Below are 6,000 nucleotides of genomic sequence, written 5' to 3'. Positions count from 1 at the left end.
TGGGTCCCAGAGTTCTGCTGTTTTAAGCCAGGATGTCTGTGGTCACTTGGTGCGGTCGCGCAGACACAGATACACTCCTTTAGCCATAACTCCCGTCTCAGAGATGCGTGCGGCACCGTGCTTGCCACCCATGGCACCTAAAGGACAGAGCCGGGACCCGCAGCCTGGGCGCTCAGCTGACGTCTTTGTATCCCGGACGCTCCCCACTCCCCGCCGGCATCTCGGGCGGCTGGACCAGCACGCGTCCACCGCCTCCAGGGGCTGCAGAGCAGAAGTCAGATCTCCCAGGCCTGGTGGCCGAGGATGTGTCCACGTGGAGGCTGCACGAGGATGAGGCCCCCCGGGCTGGCAAAAGACGTGAGATTATAGAGGAGACCAGTTCTGCTGGGAGCCAGCCAGCTGGCAAAGTATTAAAAGCAAACGCAAGGGCTTCCCTGGTGGCGCAGTGGTTGGGAGTCCGCCTGCCGATGCAGGGGACACGGGTTCGTGCCCCGGTCCGGGAAGATCCCACATGCCGTGGAGCGGCTGGGCCCGTGAGCCATGGCCGCTGAGCCTGCGCGTCCAGAGCCTGTGCTCCGCAACGGGAGAGGCCGCGGCAGTGGGAGGCCCGCGTACCGCAAAAATAATAATAATAATAATACAAACACAAGTGTGACAGAATCGGCTGCTTTAGCTGAGCTTCAGGTACGAAGCTGCGGCCGCAGGTGTGAGGGCGTCTCAGGATCCCAGCCGTGATGAGGCGGGAGATTTCTTCAGCGACGGCAACGATGCAAATTGAAACTCTGAGATTTCCACTGACGACATCGCCATCCACATGCTCCTAATAAAACCGAGGTTTGCCGCCGTGCAGCCACCCGTGTCATTCACAGATTCTGTACTTGTGATGTACCCGCCTGTTAAGTCTCCCTGTAACACCAACATCAAGAGTTGGGTGCTTTCGTGGGTGCTGAGAACGTGGCAGAGCGGGAGACACGCAACTGGCCCGACACGTGTGTTCCCGGTGGGGGCGGAGCCAGGTAACGCTGTCTCGTGTCAGCTCTGGGGCTGTGAGCAAGTGCCCTTTGCATCTGTTTAGGGTTTTTTGCATTGTTGTGTTTGTCGGTGGTTTTGCTGTTTAAAATGGCGCCAAGTTCAGAGCGGAAGCACCATCCAGTGTCCTGAGGACAAGAAAGACGCGTGCGAGACGGGCTCGGCTCCGGCGTGACCACAGCGCTGTGACGTGACGTGGAGAAGACGCGTGCGAGACGGGCTTGGCTCCGGCGTGACCACAGCCCGTGGGCCCGAGGTCCACACTATGAGTGAACAACGTAGATTAAATGAGGTGTCTTTAAACAGAAACACATCGAATAACGTCGTCTATTGATCGGTTGACAAAATATCGTGCCCAGAGGCTCACAGGACCCTGACTAACCCCGCATTTTCCCTGGAGCAGGTTTGGTAACCACTAATTCCGCGTTCATAGCGCGGGACTCCTGCAGGTGACGAGAATCGAGCGTGTTTAGAACTGTAGGAAACACTGCTTTCCATTTAGAAGTTAGCGAGGACGAAGACGTGGTTTCTCCCCCGCACGGTCACAGGCCCTGGGAACGGCTGCCGCGTGCTGGCACTGTCACCTCCCGCGACGGGCTGGCCCTCGTCTGGCTCCTGTCACGCCCTGTGCGGCCATAGGGACTCGGGCCCGGGGGAAGGGGATGAAGAGCCCCTCGAACTGGCTGCGATGCGTGTCCCCCCTCCGAGGAGGGGCCTCCGGCACACAGAGGTGTTTAGAGCAGCCAAGTTCCGTTCCTCGGGCGCCCGGACCCGGGCGGCGCAGTCAGGCTCGGATGCCCTCACGTGCGTTGGGCTCCGGGAAGCAGGAGGCGGGACCAGCGCCGGCGCTCGGCGTCTGAGCAGAGGGCGGCCAAGGGCTGTGCGCTGGAGATAGCGCCAATGGGCGTGAGCCCCCCGAACCGCTGGGCCCCAGAAGAGCCACAGCCGCGTGAACGGACAGGGACCTGCAGCGCCTGGTACAGCAGCGCTGCCCCCTCTTCGTGATGAGAACTGCTTCCCAGGCCAAAGTCAATTAAACTGACAGCCTTGATAAGCCGCAGGGGTAACCGCTCAGGGATAAATAAGAGGAGATGCCTTGTTTGTTATTCCTTGTTGTTCTTTTAAGCGCCCGATAGACATTTTAAATTAAATCAAATGGCTTCTCTGGGCTAATGCAGACGGACGGGGTGATCGACTCAGTGACGGGCAATCGTGTTCTCGCCCTGCAAACATCACTCATCTCGGCGCAGCTCAGCCTGGCCTCGAGCTTCCACGGGATGAATAACAAAGCCAGTGTTGTTTTCTCCCTGCAGGTTACAGTTGAGTGGGCTCCAGGTGTCCTTTCTGACCTCAGACCCCACCTTCACGGGGTGTCCAGTGCGGGGTGCCCACAGAAACAGGAACAACCTCGCGGCGGGCTCGCTCCTGTTTCTGGGCAGGGCTGTGGGGCTGCAGGAGGGAAGGCCCCGCGCCCACCATCAGGACCACACGGCGGCCTGGCGGCCCCTCGTGCGCCCCTCCTCCCACAAGTGCAGCCAGAAGCTCAGGACATTCCGGAGAGAGACCCTGGCAGGTGCAGAGAAGGGCAGGCTGGCTTCGGGCCTCGGGCCTGAGGAGTGACAGGTGAGGAGCGCTGCTGAAACTCGGCGTCCGGGCACCGGTGCCGAATAGAAACGCGGAGACAGACTTCCGGGTGAAGGAGAAAAGAAATAGCTTTATTGCTTTGCCAGGCAAAGGGGGCCACGGCGGGCTCCTGCCCTAGAGACTGTGTGTCCCGACCTGGAGGGGGTCGTGAGGAGTTTTATAGCAATGGTTCAAAGAGGAGGGCGTGGTCAGCCCATGGACCTTCTTCTGATTGGCTGGTGGTGAGGTAATCGGGGGTCGGCACCATTGACCTTCAGGTTCCAGCCTGTCTGGGGTCTGTGTGCTTGTGGGCAGCAGACAGTTAACTTCTCCCACCTGGTGGGGGTCTCAGTATCTGCAGAGCAGCTCAAGGACACGGCTCAGCATAGTATCTACAGCCCTTGAGGAGGAACTAAAGGTCCTTGGCTTTGTTTAATGGCTGAAAATATTATTATTTTGTCTCACTTGACTGTTTTCCTTTCTTTCTGCATTTTCTCACTTCTCTGATTAAATTTGTTCTTTGACTAAAGTCTTTTCTACAGACCGCGGGCAGGCGGAGGACACGGGTAGGGTCTATTCTGGGAAGGCCTCACAGGGTCCTGCTCGGTGACAGGAGTGTCTTTCTTCCTGCCGCGTCAACCCACACTGACTGGGAGCCTCAGAAGCCAGCGACTCAGAAACCACAATGCCCCCAGCAACAAAGCCTGCTCTTTGCCAAAGGACCAGGAAAGGGGCAGCTAGCAGGACAGAAGACTCCCAAACCCGACTGCTCTCCTCTACCCAAATGCCGTGCAAGGTCTGGGCCTCACGCCCACGCACGCTGGCCAGGGCCCGACCGTAGGGTCAGCGGAGGCCACATGGGGAGCCAGGCCCTCTGCCCCCACCTGCTCCTGCCAGGGCCCTCTGCACCGAGGCCAGCGGGAAGTGGGATCCCCCCGATGGAGACGGAAATGAAACATCAAATGTGGGGGGCATTTAGGACGTGCAGCCCCCAACGCTCACAGGAAAGAGAAACATATCAGATCCATCATCCAGGCTTCCAGCCCAAGAAGCAAGCCGGCAGCAGAGAGAATAAACAGCAGAAGTCAGTGACCCCGAAAAAGGAAGACGGGACGTCATGGTGCTGGTTCCCGGAAGAGATCAGGACAGACCGTCACGGTGCTGGTTCCGGGAAGAGATCAGGACAGACCGTCACGGTGCTGGTTCCAGGAAGAGATCAGGACAGACCGTCACGGTGCTGGTTCCGGGAAGAGATCAGTGAAGTGGACAAACCTCTAGTGAGAATGACGGAAAGAAAAGGTGGAAGACAATCACCAGAATCAGGAATGCAGCCAGGACACCACTACCAACCCTACAGACGCTGAGAGAATCAGGGACGCAGGGACAGCTTGGACACACGCAGGCTCCCCTTGGGGCCTGGCCCCACGATGTCCTGCTCTATCTCTGACCATTTTCTGCTGGCCAGCCTCCTGGTCAGTGTCGTGGAAGGGACAGTCTTCCCACGAGGGGCCAGCGATGTCATCTGTCCCCTGGCGTTCTCCAGTCCTGACACCCCGAGCTGAGGGTGCACTCTCACATGAGGCCTGACGCTCGATCAAGCCCCAGACCCCTGGCGGGCTCCTGAAAGCAGACGTGAGGCCACTCCCAGAGCCTCTGACTCAGCAGATCTGGGCGGCCCTGGGAATTTGCACTTCTGACAAGTTCTCAGTGGACGCTGGTACTATGGGCCCAGGGTCCCCACCTGGACAACCTCTGACGAGATGAAAGCTGGCAATAGGATGTAGGTTCAAGGAAGATGGAGTCACGTCTCTTAGATGCCTCCGTGGAGGATGGAAACTTGCACACGTGTGGGAACGGAGAGCAGATAGCGACGGCAGTGCTCACAGGGGGCACCTGGGAGTTCTCGCTGTGCACAGCACTTTCATACCTTGGTTCTTTCATCTTCACAAAGAGCCTGTGAGGGAGATGCCATATTAACTCCCATCTTGCAGACAGGGAAAGTGCAGTAGAGAGAGGCTCGGTAAATTGCCTGAAGTCACACTGCCGACAAGCAGTTGTAATAGTCAGGGCTCTCCAGAGAAGTCGAACCAATACGATGGATGGATGGATGGATGGGTGGAGGATAGACAGATGATAAATGGGGAGATAGATTAGATAGATAATAGATAGATGGTAGGTAGACAGATGATAGATAGATAGATGATACACGGTAGGTAGATAGATGATAGATAGATAGATGATAGATAGATGGTAGGTAGATAGATGATAGATAGATAGATAGATGGTAGGTAGATAGATGATAGATAGATAGATGATAGATAGATGGTAGGTAGATAGATGATAGACAGATGGTAGGTAGATAGATGATAGATAGATAGATGATAGATAGATAGATGATAGATAGATAGATGATAGATAGATAGATAGATAGATAGATAGATGATAGATAGATGGTAGGTAGATAGATGATAGATAGATAGATGATAGATAGATGGTAGGTAGATAGATGATAGATAGATAGATAGATGAATAGACGATAGATAGATGGATAAGCAGATAGAAGAGACTTATGAGGGACTGGCACAATGGAAGCTGAGGAGTCCCAGGACCTGCAAGCTGGAGGCCTAGGAAAGCACGTGTCGTTCAGTCCAAGTCCCGAGGCTGAACTGAAGTCGGCGGAGCCACTGGCAGGGGGCGGGAGAACATGGCTGTCCCAGCTCATGCAGAAAAAGCAAATTAGCCCTTGTTCTCCCTTTTTGCTCTACTCAGCCCTTCCGTGGACTGGATGATGCGCCCCCGCCACTGGAGAAGGTGGATCTCTTTATCCACTGATTCAAGGGAACACCCTCACAGGCCCTCCCAGAAATAACACGTTACCAGCTCTCTGGGCGTCCCTGTGGCCCGGCTGAGGGGACACCTAAAACCAGCCATCTCAGGGGTCAAGCTGAGCTTCCTTAGAGCCCACACTTCCAGGACGACAAGAGACACGTCCTGATCAGCGTTTGGACACCTGATTCCCTGCTGAAAGCGGGCAGAGGGGGCCGAGGGCGGGAAGGCCCAGACACATGGTGGTGTTCTCCTCGGAGCCCCCCAGCCCCAGCCCCTGAGACAAGAGGGCTGCTCGAGGCGCTGGCAACCCTGAGCCGGCGGGCCCGAGGAGGGAAGTGGGGCGACGCAGAAGCTGCAGAGATCGCTTCGTCCGACACACACTCTGCCCAGAGGAGCCCTCCCGGATGGTGAGAGAGAGCTCCTGGGGACGGAGAAATTAATGTTATGGAGAAACAAATGAGAAGTGCTGAGGGGATAAACCTTACATCTCCGGGGACATCTGCTGGGGACAGGCGTCTG

The sequence above is a fragment of the Globicephala melas genome, chromosome 13 (assembly GCF_963455315.2).
Source record: "Globicephala melas chromosome 13, mGloMel1.2, whole genome shotgun sequence".
NCBI lineage: Eukaryota > Metazoa > Chordata > Mammalia > Artiodactyla > Delphinidae > Globicephala > Globicephala melas.
Note: the sequence above shows the minus strand (reverse complement) of the source record.